Source organism: Marmota monax, unplaced genomic scaffold, assembly GCF_021218885.2.
Source record: "Marmota monax isolate L192 unplaced genomic scaffold, Marmota_monax_Labrador192_F-V1.1 WCK01_AAM20220418_F8-fsc00053, whole genome shotgun sequence".
NCBI classification, from domain to species: domain Eukaryota; kingdom Metazoa; phylum Chordata; class Mammalia; order Rodentia; family Sciuridae; genus Marmota; species Marmota monax.
In genome coordinates this window covers 3,068,318-3,088,835 of record NW_026693153.1, presented here as the reverse complement: position 1 = coordinate 3,088,835, position 20,518 = coordinate 3,068,318, and positions in this window count along the sequence as shown.

The following is a 20,518-nucleotide window of genomic DNA, read 5'->3' as shown; positions in this document are numbered from 1 at the left end:
GCATACTCATAAACTGTTCCACAAATATTTTAAATTCAAAATGCATAATAATATAAAAAGTCAGAACTAAGACAAAAAAAAAATCTTTTATTCTTCAAAGAGTCGTTTCCTTCTATTAGCTTTCAATGAAGCATTGTGGCCCTCAAAAAACTTAGTCCTGAGAGGACCTTAGGGACAAGCTTAGAATTATGAAATCATCTATATTTCCTGCTCAAAAACCAATGGAATTTCAGCTTGAGGAAAAGACACAATTCTGAATGGCTTTGGAATGTGATTGAGGGCACTTAAACTATCTCCTGGGTATCACTAGCTGAAAGAAAAACACAAAGCTGGTAGAGTCATAATACAAGGACTAGATGATAAAGAAAGTTTTGACAGATGAATAGCAAGGGCCATCCAGTCCTAGGGTGACAATCAAAAGGGATATTGTGGTACAGAGCAAGCTCCTGCAGGTTAATGAAAGGGACAGAAAAAGCTGGAGGGGAGAAGGGAGCAGAACCAACAAAAGATTGAATGATAAAATGTAGAGAACTACTGAGAAGGCAGCACTTCTCTGTAGGTGGCCACAAAAAAAAAAAAAAAAAAAAGATAACAAGTAGGCAGTTAATCACAGTCTATAACTTCAACGTAACAATATAAAATGAAGTAAGGAAGGTATTCACAATCTCTGAATATAATAGATTCATGTCCTAGAGCTAAATAAAAGGTACTTTGGACTTCTATTCAAGGTGGAGTGGGGGCAATTGTGTTTTTTTCCTTTAATATTTTGAAAAATTAGACAATAAGATAAACTTCCAAGAGAAGTCCATGAGTGGATGCTACCAAAGATATACCCAAGTGTTATGTTGCTAACGCAATCATAGGAGTGATCGACCTCATTTTTTTTTTTTACAAATAACAAAGATTCTGTAACTTTAAAAAAAGAATTCCAAATAGCTTGTTTGCTTGATTAAACAAACTAACTCCTTTTGTGCCTTTTGAAAATTGGTAGGTCATGACACAAGCACAACATTAAATGAGCGTACACAACATCAACATCCAGCCACGTGCTGAATGTTAAGCACATGCTGTAAAGGACTCTACAAAATGAACTGTGTTTAGTGAAGCCTGACTCTACAAACTCAATAATGATGTTCAGTACTTGGTTTATCATTGCTCCATTTAATACTTACTAATCAGGCTCATCAATTTAGTAATATGACTGGACTTTGCTATGTATTTCCAACTATTCATTATCTGCTCAGTTTTAAATGTCTAGTCATTCCATAATTTCCTGACAGAGAGAAAGAAAAATCAAACAAACCAACAAAATACCCTATGGAACATTGCTTATTTGCTAAGACACTTACTAACAATTTTGCACAAATTCCATATGCAAAATGTTTTAACAAAAAATGGGTGAAATGAAAGCAGCTTCCATTTGTTTTGTCAACCTGAAATGTCTGCAGCTGAAGTTTGGATATATTAAAAAAATGTCTTCATATGCATTTGTTATGGTTTGGACATGAGTTGTCCCCTAAAGCTCAAGTATGAGACAATGCAAGAAGGTTTGGTGGAGAAATGATTGGGCTATAAACTTAACTTAATCAGTGAGCTACTCACTGATGGAATTAACTGAGTGGTAACTAGCAGCAGGTGGGGTGTGACTGGAGGAAATGGTTTATTGAGGTCGTGGCTATGGGATATATATTTGTATCTGGAGATTGGAGTTTCTCTCTCTCTGCAGTCTGATCATCACGTGAGCTGCTTGCCTTTGCCACACTCTGACACCTTGATATCCTGCCTCACCTTGAACCCCAAGGAATGAAACCAGCCACTATGGACTGAGACCTATGCAACTATGAGCTCCTAAATATATCTTTAATCCTCTACAGTTGTTCTGGTTGGGTCTTTCAGTCATATCAGCAGAAAAAAAAAAGTGGAATAAAACACCCTTCTTATTTCCTTTAGGCAGAGAAATTGGCCTTTGAGAAACATATACAAATCCAATGTATGCTATTTATTTTTAGAGAGCTCCTATTATGGATTTATTTTAAACTAAACAAAATTGAAAATACCTCCATTTTTTCTCATAAACTCAGTTTCTCAGTTTCTGGGTGTTTTGTTATAGCAGCACAAACTTACTAAGATAATCACTAAAGACCTGAAATATTCCATTTTCTTCCTTTATATTATGGACAAAGTTTCCTTCCTTGTGGTTATGATGTGCCTTGTGCTTTTTATTTATTTATTTATTTTTTTTAGTTATACATGGACACAGAACTTTTATTTTGTTTACTTTTATGTGGTGCTGAGGATTGAACCCAGTGCCTCACATGTGGGAGGCAAGCGCTCTACAGCTGAGTCACACCCCAGCCACCCTTGTGCTTTTGATAAGTCTCTGGCTCTGATTAACTGTCACTTTCTCCTTAACTTTAGCCTGGATTTTCATGTCTAGCAATGAGATTATGTAATAGAGTTATGGCTTTGGAGAGCAAAGTTATGATTTCATATCCTAATTCTTTTTGAACTTTGCAAAACTGGACAGCTTTCTAAATTGTGTTTAAAAATATCCTCATATAAAAAATTGTGCTGATTAGAGAGTATAAGTACACTGCAAACAGTAAGCACTCAATAATTCATAAGTAATATCCAATGACAAAAACAAACACAAGACCCTTAATAAGAAATACCTACTTTAAAAAACTTCAGGAAACAGGTATTAGTACCTGTCACTACCATGGAACAAGTCTATTCTAGACCCTTACTAGAGTCAGATGTTTGTCTACAAACAGTGGGTGGCAGGTCATTGCTCTCAGGTGGCTGAGGTCTGCTGGGGAACATAGGTAGTGAACATAGAAAATTATCAGACAGTGTGTTCTGTAGTGTAATAATGGTGTGAGCAGCATAGCAGGAGAACACATAGAAGGAACAATTAATTTTCCAAGGGCAGAGTAACCTCAGAAAATCTAATTTAGAGGAACAATTAATGAAACACCCGTAATTTTCCAAAGCACAGAAAACATCTCTTGTGAGCTTATTAGAAAAAGAATATACTAAAAACCCTAGAATTTCCCGTAAGCTAGAATATAACAAGCTTTCATTGTGGCCCAAAGGCCCAAAAGAATGAGAGCACTTTTCTTCAGTATTAATTTAGTATTAATTTTCTAATGTAATTTATAGGCAAATAAGTCCTCAGGCACACTGGCCAAAATTCATGAAAAAAAATTTATTGAACTTGCAGGATGAAAGGCCAACACTGCTGATTTAAAAAACAGCAAACCCATCATTGCAGAACAATGACTTTGACCACCCACTTTGAGAATGGGTCTCATGAGTCTTAATTTTAAGAATTATTTCAAATTTTGGCTGGGTGCCACCACTACTTTTTATTTTATTTCTTGTGTAAAAAAAGAGAGTAAATATATGTATCAACAAAGAGATGACTTTCAATGAGGAAAAGGCACATTTAAAACATCCTAATGGCACCAGCAGGTCAGGAGAACTCAATGTGTTCACACAGATTTACGGTGTGGGTTCATAAGCTATAACAAATGTACTGCTCTGATGGGGGTGTTGACAATTTATCCCTGAGGGCAGGAAGTCACCATATTTCTTCTTACTTTGTGAAGTGTCCAAAATTCTAAAAAAAAAAAATTAAATATTCTTGATATCCTTATTTTCCCATCTCTCTGCCTGTTTGCTCATATCTGAAATAAGGTGGCTGGACTTTCTTATTCTACAATTTATTTCTAATTAAAGAAAATTAAGACTTTCATAATCATCTGCCATCTTCTCTGCTTTTGAGGAACAGTAGCAGTACTTCCTACATGGTAGATAAAGGAAACTCTGATAGTGAAAAAATTTTTAAAAACTTTCAATAAGTTGCGTTTTCCCACTAATTTGGTAATAAAGTTTTGTTTTAATTTTCTCTTGAGTTGAGATATATGATTTTTTAAATGTAAGGATGCATCAATATGTTAAAAGTACATGAAGAATTACTAAACTTATTCATAAACTGCTAAATTTCAATAGTTAATAATTACTAAATACTTACTATATATAAGTCATTGCTATTCCCTTTATATACATTGTTTCATTTTACTTTATCACCACAGCAATGAAACTTACCTTATGGGGTAAGTATTATAAATGCCTCTACAATAAGATAATGAAACTCAGATTAGAGAATGGAAGGGACTTGCCAAGTCCACTAAGCTAAAACTAATACATGCCCCAGGTATGATTTCTTTTTTAGTCTTTTTTTGATTCTGAATCTCAAATCCCTACTCTTAGTCTTGACCCTCAGGAGTAGCACTAGTGGCAGGTTTACATTCATTATGGATGTTGCTCTAAGAGCTTAGTTAGTTTCATTAACACAGCAATAAAATTTAAAACAAAAAAGTTATTTGGGTATATTAAGTGTGTACTCTACAACTAATAGTGATTTCTAATTGTTTGTAGACAGTTAAAATAACAGATATTTTCAATTATACAATACTTAAATTTGTGATAATACATTTATTTGTAATAACCCCATGAAGGCACAGACTCTGTTTCTGCCTCTATAGTATAATACCACAAATAATGAACACCTGGAACATAGTAAACCCCAAATGGCACATAATATGTGTATTTGCCAAATCTTTGAATTTTGTTTAGTGCACCAGCAAGAACAAGAAAGGAAAGTAGAAAAATTTACTCACCTTTTATTCTATGTGATTCATGCAAGTAGAATATGAGCACAGTTCTCTAAGCATAAGCCCAGTTAGTTTCATTAACACAGCAATGAAATCTGGGGGAAGAAAAAGATACCTTGCGTAGAAAAGATGTGTGCTTCAATGATCAGTGATTCTTACTGTCCCTAGGGATTTCTAATTGTTTTCTTAAGTGGATGGTTTTATTATTAAAAAAAAAAAAAAGAAAAAGAAAATTAAACAAGTGGAACTTAAGAAAAAAATTCTCATGTAGAATAAGTGAGTGAAAGTGGAAGCAGTTGACCTAGAGTATTTGGTTCTTTATGTTGATTTTTACCCTCCCTCAATATGGATTTGTGAGACCTATCAGGAGAATAAATTTGACATTAAAAAAAAACACTTTTTCTTACTAATTAAGATAAAACCTCTTGACAGAAAATGGCCATCAAACAACCCTTATTTGGTTTTTATAACCAACATAAAATTATTAGTGAAAATGCTGGCTTTGGCCTGATACTTCCACAAATTGTTTCATACCCTCCATGCTTCCAAATTGTCTGGTTTATACATCAAAGGCAGAAGATATTCCCCTTAACATTCTATCTAGTAGGATTTCTAGTCTTCAATTACTATGACACATTACTTTCTCCCCAGCATGTTAAGGCAAAGTGTGGTGTTCTGTGTGATATTCCCAGACTTGCCAGCTCAGGGTTGAAGTAGCATATTAGAAATTTCTTACTGACTCATATTAATATAAATTAGTAGGTAGAGAACATAATCCAGCACAAAGTACAAATTTTTATTCAAATAATTCTATTAGCATAATTATCTTTTTTAAGGAAATTAAATGTACATTATTATCCTTGATGTGGCACAAATTATAAAAGCAAAAATTTCACTTGTAAGGTTCTGCAGTTCTCTAGTAATTAGCCATATTGCACCTTGGAAACTAAAATTAAATACATAAATTAAACCAGTGGGGGAGATAATAACATTATAAAGGGGGGCCAGATTTGGTACAGTGTACCTGAGCCTCAGTCTTAGAAGAGTCACTACAGACTTGGTCATACAGGAGTCAAACCAGGTTTCCCACAGATCTGAGCTTGTGACTGAAGCAATCATTTGGCACTGCACTAAAGGAAAATTCTATCTCTGATCAAGTAGTACTTATGCAAATAGGTCTCTTTTGCCTACTTTCTGAACATGTTTAGTCTCTTAATCTCTATGATACTCAGGATATGAATTCAGCAGCAAGGTGTTACATAAATTCAGAGATGCAGTTAATATCCTTTCTCATCTACACAAATGAAACTTTCAGCTCTTAGTTCTCTGAAGATGGTACACACAGACACATAACAAGGATGTTTACCATTCTTCATACTGGAAGTTGCTTTCAGTGGAACTTACAATATTTGTATTAGCCACGTTTAGTGATAATTGCTCCCCAGTTGACAAGACTAGGGACAACTCTTTCTACTAGCTAATGCTACTTAGTTGGATGAGAAGAACAGTCTGACACTAAGCTTAAAAGCAAAAGGAATTTTAAGAAGCTCAAAGTTCCTATAATATTCTATTACTCTTTATATAGTGATTCTTCCTGATAAGATGGGACTTAGATGATAAAGTATCACTGTATATTAAGTTCTTCCTGTTGGAGTCCTAGGCAGAGAGTGAAACCAACTTAAGAATAGATTTTCTGACTGCAAAGACAAAATTAGCAAAAGTAAGAGGCTTCTTACTAATGGTGTTGATACTTCGGTCCCAGCCTATATTTTCCACCTGAGCACCCAGTCAATGCATGATAATTTCAATCACATGTTTTACTATAGGTTAATTTAAAATCCATGGGAACAAATACCAAATTTATCTCATCTTAATGCCCAATAATATGCATCCTTCCTTAAGGAGGCAAAGGTATCGAGTGCTAGCACAATAGGTGCATGGTGGCTGGTGTGGAAGCTATACAGGATCCAGCAGCATAGACACACACCCATCAAGTCTGGCCAGACACTATTGCTGTGTATTTCCCATCGTGGCAACAACAGAGACCAATGCCAAGTCCTTAACACAGCACCTGTGGAAGCCAATTGACCAATTGATGATAAATTGACTTACTTGGACACTTTCAATCCTGGAAATGTGCTGTAGTTTGGATCTGAAATGTCCCCCAAAAGCCTGTGTGTTGAAGACTTAGTCCCACCATGGTGCCATTTGTAGGTGGCTAAAATATTAAAAGATGGGTCTGAGTGGGAGATTTTGGTTACTGGGACCCTGTCATTGAAGAGAATAGTGAGACCCCAGCCCCTCATCTTTCCTCTCCTCTTCAATTCCCTACCATGAGATGACCATTTTTGCTACATCATACACTACTGTCAAGATATGCTGAGCATCCCTTGCAACAAGAGGCTTAAAACTAAGGAATCCTCCTGATCATGAACTGGAATCCCCCAAATTGTGAGCCAAAATAAAATTTTCCTCGTATAAGTTGATTTTTTATTATCTCAGGTATTTTGTTACAGCAACAAAAGCTGACTACCATAATTGGTCAGAGATTTATTTTGACTAGAATCAACATGTGTTATTCTGCATATGGATGTATTTGCTTTTTTATTTCTACAAGACCATTATTTTAGAGATTTTAAGGCACATAATCCAACAAAATGGGATCCTATATAACATAACACTGCTCAGTAAGAAAGTCATGTTTTATACCAAGGGAGGTTTGGCAGTGGGCATATGACCAATATCCATACTGTACACTGCACAAAGCTCTTGGTCTGATAACAGACTTTGAAAACACAGCTGAGGCACAAGCTCAAAGTTAATATATTGCAAAGGTTCATACTATTTCTCAGGATGTAGTATAGTTTAAATCAATAATCCTTGTATGGAAAGTTGTCTCCAATAGGCAAAGCATATGTCGGGTACAATGGCACACATCTGTAATTGCAGCACCTCAGGAGGCCAAGGTAGGAGGATTGCAAGTTCAAACCCAGCCTCAGCAAAAGCAAGGTGCTAAGCAATTCAGTGAGAGCATGTCTCTAAATAAAATACAAAATAGGGCTGGGGATGTGGCTCAGTGGTTGAGTACCCCTGAGTTTAATCACTGGTACAAAAAAAAATAGATAAGGAGTTCCTATGCTCCCTCCAATTCATATACTTAAACTTAATTATCAATATGATGGTATTGAAGTCTAGGGCTTTGGGAAAATGGTGAGGTCATAAGGGCAAAGCCTTCATGAGTAGAATTGCTGCCCTTACAAAATTATCCCAGAAAGCTCCCTTCCCTCTTTGCACTATGTGAACACACAGTGAGAAATTACCATCTATGATGAACACAAAAGTGTGCCTGTAGGCACTAAATCTGCCTTCACCTAGATTGTGTACATTTTATCCTCTGCAACAATGAGAAATAAATGTTATTTTAGAGCCACCTAGTCCATGATGTTTTATTAAAGCCATCTGAATGACTGAAACAGAAATTTGATCTCAATAAGAGGGAGTGTTGCTTAAATAAATACCTAATAATATGCAAATAACTTGAGAACTACATAATGCATAGACTGGAAGAATTTTGAGGAGAATGCTAGAAAAAAAAACCTACATTAATGTAAATAGAATGGATGACTCTGAAGAGGGTTTGGGGGAGAGGATGCGAGCTGTAGAGAAAGCCTCAACTTTCTTAGAGAATATCTGAGTGCTCACAAATAGAACGTTGGTAGAAATATAGACAATAAAGCCCATTCTGATGAAGTCTCAGAAACAAGGAAAATGTAATGGGAAACTGAAGGAAAGGCAATGCTTATTATAAAGCAGAAAAGAACTTCATTGAATTGTTTGTATCCTTGTGTTTTGTGGAAGGTAGAACATGTGAATTATAAAATAGGATAATCGAAGAAATTTCTAAACAAAATACTGAAAGTGTAGCTTGGCTTCCTGTGAATATTTCTAGTAAAATGTGATAGGAGGGAATTTTTTCAGTATAGATTTCTTTAGTAACAAAAGAAGCAGAACTTAAAATTTTCAAAACTCTCAGGCCATCTACATAGAAAAAAAATAATGAGAAAGTGTGAAGAGAAGACTCTAATGGTATAGCACAATGACCATCTGAGAGATGAGGAGATAATTTAGCTATCTAAAAATACAGGAACCTGTTGTGCAAGACAATCAAAGAATGATTTTGAAGGCATTTAGGAGATTCTCAGGGCTGCTATCTAACTGCAGGCCCAGAAGGCAAAGGTCTGGAGGACAAATGATGTCACTGGAGGAGCTTCAGACACCCTCTGTATGATGGCACTCACTGCACAGGACTCCTCAGTTATCCTACTGGGCACGAAATTTTACTCAATACACCTTTCAATCCCAGAGATATTTTATTCCACTGGTATGTTACTCCAGCCTAGGAGGGCCACAGGCATGTACCTGCAGCTTGTGAGATCAGCAGCATGAGTCAAACTTGCAGGAGTGGGGCCTACTGTACCTGGGCAGTCCAATTCCTTCTCCAGTTTATCTAGCAGAGGGGATATTGAGTCAAAGACTATTCATAAGTCTTAATATTTTGTTACTGATACTGTTGGATTTTAGATATTCTTGGGACCTATTAATCTTTTCTTCATTCCTCTTTCTCCTTTTTTTTTTTTGCAATGGAATGCTGTATTCCACCATCATATTTTAGCAGTACATAACTTGTTTGACTTTATAAGTTTTCTGATGGAGAGCATTTGCCTCACAATGAATGAATTGTACTGTGACTCTCAGTCACATCTGACTTAGATGATGTTATCTGAGACTTTGAACTTAAAGGGTAAAGTTGGTGTTGAAATTTTTGAAGCAACTAGAATATAATGAATGTATTTTACATATATGAAGCACATGAATTCTGAGAAGTGTAGAAAAGAATGCTATGGTCAAAATATCTGTGTCTTCCTCCATACCAAATTCATATGCTGAAACCAAGTCACCATTTTCATGATCTTAGAGATGGAGCCTGTTAGGGAAGGCCAAAAATGGCTGTAGTTAGGCTCCCTCACCAAGGCTATGTTACATTTTTGTAGCCAGGGCAGGGAACTGGCTGTGTTAGGTTTAGTCAAGGCCAGAAACAGTCTTACTCAGCTTATATACTCAAGGTCATAAACATTAACCTGTGAGCATGAGCCCCCTTAGGTAACCTTTTGGCAGCGTTCCTTCTTTGTTTGACCTGAATATGAAAAGAGTCTATAGAATAGACTTGGAGGGTAATAGGGGGCAAAATGGAACTGTCTGGGGGCTAAACCTGAAGCTGGAGGCTATTGCCACTGCTGAGTAAAGCACTTCTACTATCCTATCTGTCTTGAATCTGCTTCCATCTACAGAGACCCAAACCTTGTTTCCTGTGTCTGTGCCACTGCACTATAGAACCTTTGGGAATAACTAGGTCATGAGAACATAGCTCTCATGAGTGATATTATTGGCCAATAAAAGAATCTTCAGGAAGTTACTTTGCCTTTAGTTTTTTTTTTTTTTAATTACATGATGGCCCAGTGACATCTATGAACTAGAAAATAAGCCCTAATCACCTACTGAGACATCAGGTACCTTGAAGTTGTATTTCCTCAGCCAAATACACTAAGAGAGGTCTAGTGAACAAAGTTTGGAATCAGAAATGGCTCCACTTACCATCACTTTCAATGATCCACTTGTGTGATTGCACTGCACACTAGACAGTTCCAGTATTATTAGTGAGCTTAGAGATCTTGATATCCAGAAGAATGATTACATCAAGAAACACAATAACATAGCTTATCAGATTTCAAACTAAGACTGGTGCCTGAGATTGTTATGTCCTATATTGAGATACCAGTATATAAGAAAAGGAATCACTGCATAACAAGTGTAATTAGTCCTGTGTATCAGGAGCAGTTTTGACTGTTTTTATACAATAGAGAAATTAAGCCTATATTTGATGGCAAGGATATCAAACCAGCTATTTGTTTTCATTGTTTCACACTTATTTATGTGATATTAGGACAAGTGTAAAAGCCAAAACCTGTGAAGTACACGATGACCAGATACTTGGATTCCTCATGAATTGTGATCTGAATTGATCTATTGCAGAAGAGTGCAGGTGAACGAGGAAAATGTAGGATCAAGAGTAAAGAAACTATGGATCATAAGTATTGTAGACTCAATATGAGCTGCACCTACAGAGAATGTGATTCATCTCACTAACAGCCCTCTCAAGAATTTCTTCCAGGAAAGCAGGAGCACTAGAATCCTAAAAAAAAAAAAAAAAAAAAACTGCTCTCATAAATAATACCAATAGGTGAATTCTACCACTGTAAGGTCTGGACCCTGGTGGATGCTATGGTGCTGTGCAGATTTCCACAAGGATTGGAGATCTTGTTCCATCAAGCTGATAGAAGGGAGAGTGACATAGGATTACAAAAGCCCAGCCTTCTTTCCTTACCTTGAGAAAATTTTAAAGGATATCTATTCCCAAGCTACATCCATTGTTAGTTGAGGCCTTTGTTGTGATTAAATATAAATCCTATCCCTTATTCTCACTATTCCTATTTCCTTTAGTCTCCCATTAATGTTGATTCAGAAAAAAAAATCCTGGTACCTTGAAGTTATACTTCATAAATATCTATCTCCAAGTCTGCCTCCTAGAAGACTTATATTCGAGAATGATATTTCAGGAAACTAATACCAAAATTCGCAATTGTTTCTTGGAGTTATAACAATTGCCCACTGAATGGCTACAAAATATTATGTCTTGGAGTTCTGGAGCTAGAAGTACACAGCCAAAGTGCTGAAAGGGCTATTATGAAGCTCTAAGAAGAAAATCTACCCCAGGCTTCTCGCCTAGCTCATGGTGGTTGCAGGCAATTCTTGGCATCCCTGTCTTCTAGATGTATAACTGCAATCTCTGGTTCCATTTCCACACAATGTTCTCTCTTATGTGTTCCTATGCCAACATTTCTCTCTTCTTATAAAGACAACAATGTTTAGATTAGGTCTCACCATTATACAATAGACCTCATTATGATTACATCTTTGAAGATTATATTTTATAATAAGGTCATATTCTGTAGTTTCAAGTGGCCATGATTTTCAATGGACACTATTTAATACAAAACTGTACAACAGAAACAGGAGAACAGCTATATGACAATCTCAATCAATGCAGAAAAAGAATTTGACACATTCCATATCTATTCATAGTTTAAAAAATTCTCAGTTAACTAGGAATAAAAGGAAAATTCTTTGACCTGATAAATGGCATCAATGTAACACTTATTGCAAACATCATATTTCATGATAAAATATTGACACTCTTTCCTGAAACAGTGAATAAAGCAAAAATATCTGCTTCATTCATTCATCATTGTAGTAAAAAGAAATAGTAAGAATCTCCTATTAAGACTTAATTGTTTCCATGGTAAATCAAAAGAAATCTGCAAAATACTATTAGACTAATAAGTAAAACAGCAAATTTGTCAAAAATAAAGTGAATATTAAAGAATTATTTGTATTTCTATATAATCTCAGCAAAAAATGAAAAAAATTAAAAGTAAAACTACCATATACAAAAAATATATAACATAGATTTAATAACAGATATGTAATAATTTTACACTTAACTGAAAATTAATATATCTAATACACACACACATATACATGAAAACATAACAAATGTAGAAATACAACATGTTTATTATTTAAGAGACACCATTTTAGTCAGGTTTTTCACTGCTGTGACTGAAAGACCCAACCTGAATAAGTGTAGAGAAGGAAAAGTTTATTTGGGGGCTCATGGTTTCAGAGGTCTCAGTCCAATGACAGTTAACTCCATTCCTTGGGTCTGAGGTGAGGTTTAACATGATGGCAGAAAAGTGTGGTGGAGGAAAGCAGCTCACAATGATAATCAAAGATCAGAGAGAGAGAGAGAGAGCTCTTCACTTGCCAAATACAAATATATACCCCCAAAACCATGCCCCCAATTCCCTACCTCCTCCACCCATGTGTGTTCAATCACCACTCAATTAATACCATCAGGTGATTAATTCACTGATGGAGATAAGGCTCTCATAACCCAATCACTTCTCCTCCAAATCTTCTTGCATTATCTCACACATGAGCTTTGTTGTTCTTCTTCTAGTTAGTTATACATGACAGTAGAATGCATGATATCATACTTAAATGGAGTATAATTTCTCATTTTTCCAGTTGTACATGATATAAAGTTACACCAGTCATCATACATGAGATTTGAGGGACATCTCACATTCAAACCATAACACTCAGAATGGTTAAACTGTGAATTCTCATCTAAATGATGTTAAAATTGAACACAATTCACAGTTCAAATTATAATGCCAACAGTCCTAGATCTTTTCAGAAAAATTGATACAATAATTGTAAAAAACTTGAACAGTCATAATACTTGATATAATAGATAAGATTCTGGCAGGGCTGATGGCACGTGCCTGTAATCCCAGTGCTCCGGAGACTGAGGCAAGGGGATCACAAGTTCAAAGCCAGCCTCAGCAAAAGTGAGGCACTGAGCAACTCGGTGAGACTCTATCTCTAAATAAAATACAAAATAGGTCTGGGGATGTGGATCAGTGGTGGAGTGTCCCTGAGTTCAACCTCAAGTACTAAAAAAAAGAAAAGAAAAGAAAAGAAAAGAAAAGAAATAGGATATATAGAGAGGGCAATATGAGAGGGGATTTAACTGGGGAATGGAGGCTGAAAAGATATACAATGTGCAGTCTGCAAACTGGAGAGTCAGCAGAGACAGTGGTGAAAGCCACTATGAGTCTCACAGACTAATAACCAGGGAAGTGACCAGGACAATGTTTAGTCTGAGACCCAAGACCTGAGAAATGGGGGAGATGAGCAATGGGGATCCTGGTGTAAGTCCTAAAGTCCAAAGACATGAGACATGAGCTGTAAGATCTGAGGTCATGAGGAACGGAAGCTGTCCCAGCTCATGGAAAGGGAGTTGATTTGCCCTTATTCCACTTTTTTCTATCTGGACCCCCAAAGTTTTGGCTGATGCCTGCCCACATCAGTGAGGGGGAAATCATCTTTAATCTAGTGCTCAAATGTTAGTGTCTTCTGGAAATATTCTCAAATGCTGAGAGCCATAGCCAAGTAGGAATGATGCATGGCATTTTTGGTTGAAAGGTGATGCCAGCAAGCCATTGAGATGATAATGATTATGTTAAGATCTGCATTCAATTGGAGATTAGACCCCTGCTGTCCACCTCAGCCTGGTACTTTGGAGCTCTCAGGACTCCCGGAGAGTTCCCATTGGTAGGGGAAGTGCGGTAGGAGGGAATTCCAGAGGAGGGATTTCCTGTTGGTGTGGTGTGTCCCGGAAGAAGGCCTTATGCATGGCATTTGTGGGAGTTTTGGAAATAAAGTTTGTTCCTGCTTGAGTGGCTCCTGATTTTGTGCCCAGCCAGACTGCGGCACTCAAAGACACACCTAGAAATAATGCTTTAACTACCTGGGTATTTTACCTTAAACAAGGTAACACATAAATTAAAGTTTTACCATAAATCTATAACAATCAAGTTAGTATACAATGAGTGTACCTTTTGCATGATAAAGGAATGGGAGAAAACTATAAACTATAGAATTAGATTTACACACACAAAAAAAAACAACAAATTATTCAGTCAGAAAATGCACTTTTTGTGGCAAAATTTATGTAATAATTTAATAAATTTTTAGAGTAAAGTTAACCCAAATTTCTACCTCAATTGATACAGAGAAATTAACTCAACAGGTAATATACAACTAAACCTAAAAGTAAAAACTATTTGGTTTCAAAAGAAAACAAGAGAATATGTTACATGTCTGATGCAAGTGAGATGCAATAGTTAATCATTTCTTAATTGAGAACAAAACAATGATGTTTAATTTTATTTCATCAAAATTCATTATTGAGACAAGGAAAAGTAAGCCACAGACTGGGAAAAGAGCAGGTCCAATGCCTATATCAAGAAAGAACTTGATCCTAGTATACATAAAAACCCTTACCAACAAAAAAAAAACTAACAAACAGAATTATGAAGAAGCAAAAACATACAAAAGCTTAAACAGATAATACAGAAATAGATAAAAATCATTAAAAGATTCTCAACGTTATTCTTCAGAGAATGAAAATCATTTGGGACAGAGGAAATGGAAATTAAACACAAAGAAATTTGCTAAGTAGGATAGAAAATTTAAGACTGACAATTCCTATTGTAAGAATGAACAGTGACAAATGATGAGTAATTTTGAAGTATTTGTTATTCTCATAAAGTTTTAATATGCCTACCTTCTGGCATAAGACTTGCATATATTTATTGTAAGGAAATTAAAAACATAGCAACAAAAATATTTGTGCAAGAATGTTTATCTCAGTTCTATGCATAATCTATTATAATCAAGACAGTGTGTAATTGTATGGGTAATAAATAGTTCAACAAATGGTGGATCAATTACCTCAATTACCAAGCCCATTTAATCATGACAACTTTTCCAACAAATAGTACTGGAACAACTTGATAAATACAGTCAAAGTAGCTTATAATTGAAAACAACTTGAATTTTCACCAAAAGGAGATAAACAAATTGTAAATAAATTTACAAATTTATAAATAAATTGTAACAAACATATTAATGGAATCCAATTTATGAATTTTAAATAAAGAAGAATTTTTTACTACATATAATAATAAGAACTGCTGGGAGCCATTAGCCAAGTAGGTATGACAATTTCCTTGCCAGCGTACCCCATGTTGCTTAGTGGAAGGACTCGTGGAAATAGGACATTTTGCAGTGACATTGCATGTAGGTGACCTTGCTCAAGGACCAGGGCGGATCCAGGTTTAGGGCGTTCCCGGTTTAGGATAATCGGGTTTAGAGCGTTCCGGTTTAGGTTCCAGGTTTAAGGTTTAAGATTATTCCTGCTGGGAATAGGGAGTATCCTGCTGCCTGAGTTCCCCTTGAGTTCTCACATGATTCAGACAGTATTTTTTGGGAGACAGAAGCCCAGTGGGAGTGGATTTGGGCAGAGAACGTGGATGTCCCCAGAACATGATTGTAGATGGCTGGTGTGAGTTTGGGAATAAAGAGTTGCTGTTTGAATCTACAAGCTGTGTGGTGGCTCGTGATTGTGTGCCCAGACAGACTGCGGCATTTGTGCACAGCCAGACTGCGGCAAAGAACGACACAAAAACAGTATTGTGTCAGAAATATTAAAATGGTTGTTTCAGGGAGACAGGGATGGGAACCAACTAGAAAGTCCCCAAAGGAAAATTCCTGGGCTCATGGAAAGATCTGTATCTCCAGTACAATGTGTGTTATATCTGTATATGTTTGTCAGATCTCAGGGTTGTCCAATTATGATTTTCACATACACTGCATGTAAATTTCTTTCTTATTAAATGAAATAAATAAAATTTTTCTAATTTGGGGAAGTGAATTATGACAACAGAAACACTTCAGGTTATACCAAAGAAGTCCTTAAGAGGAACAGGAAATTTTCAAATAGAAATAATAAATTGATTTGAAGATTTGTACAATAATGTACATAATAAAATTGAATCATTGCAAAAAGATTTGAAATTCTTTCTGGTTTAGTGTGAAGACTTTGATCAATGAAGATAGTATAAAGGGCACTATGACATGGATGGGAGGGAGTTTATTAATGTCATAAATCAAGGAGTGTTTAAGATTAGTCATTGCACAAAAGAAATTTTAAATTCTCTGTTCACACTTGAAAGATCATTCAAGAAAGCTTTCCCAGATTTGACAACAATCCTGAAATATTATATGACATTATCAGTAATAAATTATGAGGCAGAAAGAGACTTTTCTAAACCATCAGTAATAAAGAACTGTTTCCCATCAACCTTCATAAAAGAAAGATTTAATTATCTTTATATTCTCCACATGAGATGATATTGCAAAAATGTCTACCATAAGAAGAAGCAGAGTATATGCTGCCCAAAATATACCAAAAAAAATGATACGAATTGCTTTGAGCCCTTCTATTAATGAATATATTCAGTTGTTATTCTGGATTTTGTGATGTTATGTATTTTAGTATTTTTGAAATCTGTAACTTGCTATGATTTCTCATTTTAAATAAATACCTACTTTCTCACCTAATTTTATAACCATAATTTAGTGATAGTTTTCTTAATGAGGGCATACAAAACGATATGACTCAATCTTCCTGAAATCTGGATCCGCCCCACTAGGACTCCTTTCAGGGGTCAATCTTACAGAACAACCCACCAATATGTCCCTAGTGTATTATACCCACCTTGGTTTGCCTTCTTCCCTCACCAGCCTCATCCATTCTCAATCTTACTTTCATCTCCTACCAGTTCTTAATCTCCAGGACTTCCCTAATGCATTCATAGGTTAATTCCATTTGAAGCACTTAAACCTAAATTCAAGAACAGTGTGATGGTTTTCTTACCTGTTCATCTGCCTTACACACATTAAAATAATCCACAGTGTACTTTGTTAGAATTTGTTTATCAACTCTGATGTTGCTTATATAGATGCTCCTCAATTGACAGTAAGGCTATATAGCCATAAAACCATCACAATTTGAAAATATGGTCAATCAGAAATGCATTTAATACACCTAACCTACAAAATACCATAACTTAGCCTCCCCTACCTTAAATGGGCTCTGACCATGTTTGCCTGTGATTGAAAATGACTTTAGCCTACAGTTGGATGAAATCATCTAACATTGTTATAGTTTAGATGTGAGGTGTCCCCCAAAAGCTCATGTGTGAGACAATGCAAGAAGGCTTTGAGGTGAAGTGATTGGGTTTTGAGAGCTTTAACACAATCAGTGAATAAATCCCCAGAAAGGGATTAACTGAGTTGTAACTGAAGGCAGGTAATGTGTGACTTGAGGACATGGGTCACTGTGGGTGTGCCTTTGGGATATATCTTTTGTATCTGTCTAGTGGAGTGGCTCTCTTTGCCTCTTGGTGCAAGGCCTGAACCACTTTCATCCACCACACTCTTCCACCATGATGTTCTGCCTCACCTCAAGCCCTGAGGAATGGAGCCTGTCTTCTGTAGACTGAAATCTTTAAAACTGTGAGCCCCAAAGTAACCTTTCCTACTCTAATTGTTCTCTTCAGGTATTTTTGGTCCTAGCAGGGAAAAAACATGACTAAAACAGGCATGAAGCCTATTTTAAAATAAAGTACTACATATCTCATGTAATTTAATGTGTACCTGTATCCAAGAAAGATGGCAACTTTTTATAGCCTAAGGGTTGTTCACCCTTATGATCAGTGGTCCACAGGGAGAAGAGACTCACTACTGCTGCCTAGCACCAGGAGACTAACATAGCTCAGATTGTTAGCCTGGGAGAAGACAGAAATTCAAAATTTTAAGTACAGCTTCTACTGAACCTGTGTTGCTTTCAGTTCATTATAAAATAAAATAAAAATTATAGGTCAAACTATTCTAAGTCTGTGTCTATATATATGCTGTTTTCAAACCACTGTCCATAGGAGTTCTATTTGTAGGAGAGGAGTAAAATTGTAATATAGAATCAATATCAACAGCTAATCCATAATTAATTTAATATTATTTTGGCTCAATATAATAATACTCAGATCATATAATAAAATACTGAACTCCAAATAACAGAGGGTAAAATTACAGCGATCTTTTCCAAATTTTTTTTTCTTTTATTTCTTCTGGACCTTATGAAATTCACAAAGCACAGCAAAAGGAAAAAATCAGCAAGATGGTATTTCTGCCTGTAAGTGAATAGATGATTTAATCATGGTTGTGATGGTTTTGTTCACAGAATTTAAAATTAAAGGATTGGATTATTGTGCAGGTATTTAAATTGATATTTACATAAAACTTATAACAAAACATTGAATTAAGTTCTGATTAATTAATCAAATATTAAACTAGGTTTAAAAGTTGGTAACAAAATAGTTTATGCAATATGGAACAATTAGTGATTTTTAGACATTCTATATATGTATACAAAAGGATATAATTAGAGAAAAATGTTTCAAAGAATATTTTTGGATAATATGACTGCGAACTTTCTTTTTTATATGCCTGTGATTATCATGTTTCTCCAATTAATATATTTCATTTCATGATAAAGAAGTTTTTAAAATAATAATTTTAAAGTTGAACTGGCATGAAAATTATTTATTTCATATAAGTGAACTGAATCATGATTCAAGAAATGTTTCCAGCAGTGCTTCATTCCTGAGTTAGGTTGGATCTGTAGTACTAGACCCCGAGGACATTCAAGTGTCCCCTTTCAAGATCCCATTGGAAGTGTAATTGGAAGTTGCACCCTAATCCACAGGGGAAAAAAGAATTAGTCTAAAATCACTGTTTAATTTTCAGAAGGTAATAACTTTTGTTCATAACTACCATACCCTGTGTTTAAGCCAGTGATTCAAATCTGAAAGTGCTTTAAAAAAATCATATTAACCATTTACCCATCATAAAACATGAGCCTAATCTCTTTTGAAATCTGCTGTTTACACTAACATATATGATCACTTCAACTAAGTATGAAAGATCTAATTTGGGGTAGGGGAATATCTTGCACATATGGATAGAGTCCAATAGCTTTTTGTTTATTTTCAAAACATATTACTTCATGCAGCACAATCTCCAACTGCAAATTAAGGAGATAGCAGAAATAGGATTAGAAAAAAAAAACATGTAATGAATATGGCAAATACTGTTTACTACAGGATATAATCAAGGGCAGAGACAGATGTTAAATGAGCCATTGTCTAGAATAGTTTGTTGCTGGGCACTTACGTGATTTTTAAAAGAAGCAATACTATCTTATTCTATTTTCAAAGTTACCTAAATGAAAGGATGAGTGTTGAGAGGTTAACTACCTCTAATTTAAAGTCCTTGAAACTGAAACTCAGAAGTCTGGTATAGAAAACAAGTAATTACTCTACTACAAGAGAATATTTAAATATATAAATGCTTGGTCATTATTAATGTATGAAAACTACTTTAAAGACCACTGTTTTATCATAAGTATTGATTTTCAAATTCTTAAGAAAAAAATGAAAAACATCTCAATATTTGATTTTGGTATAAAACTTTTGCAAATCATGGCTCTCCAAAGAGTACAAGCTAATTATGATAATATCTACCATTACTTGGATAGATAATACACTGTTAATGTTACTAACCTTGTGCCTATATTTTAATTCAGGTATTATATTCCTAATTTTGTAAATTATGATCACAAACATATTGAAGAAATGAGGTTAAGATTTCATCATGAGACATTCCCTACCCTTATTTATTGATTAATTTTTAAAATTTATTTGACATAAAAAACATGGGAGAAATGCTTTAAATCCATGTCTTTTGCTGTGGTAAACTGCTTTCTTCAAGGAACAAATAATACAAAACAACATAGACACATTTTTTCTGGGTTTCTGTTAAACTTTTTTTTTTACAATTAAAGTAAGGGTGGTTGAACATGAGAGAGTTTTTTTATAGCTTCTTGCTCTTCTATTATGCTATTATCTAGATGATAAGGGATACTTACATACAACATTAAATATATCCATTCATTAAACTCTACCCACTTGTCCATTCCTTCATACTTTTAATTCAATAGGGAAATAACCATAATCAGAGCATATATGTTTTTTGCACTCACAAGTTCATATAGTAGTAGGAGATACATACAAAGAAAAGACCAATACAGCCCCATACCTCGCCCCGCAAAAAAAGCAGTGGGCCAATGGAATTTGAGACTTGAATAGTCTGGGAAGTCTTTGCAGAGGTAAGTGAAACCTAAATATGAG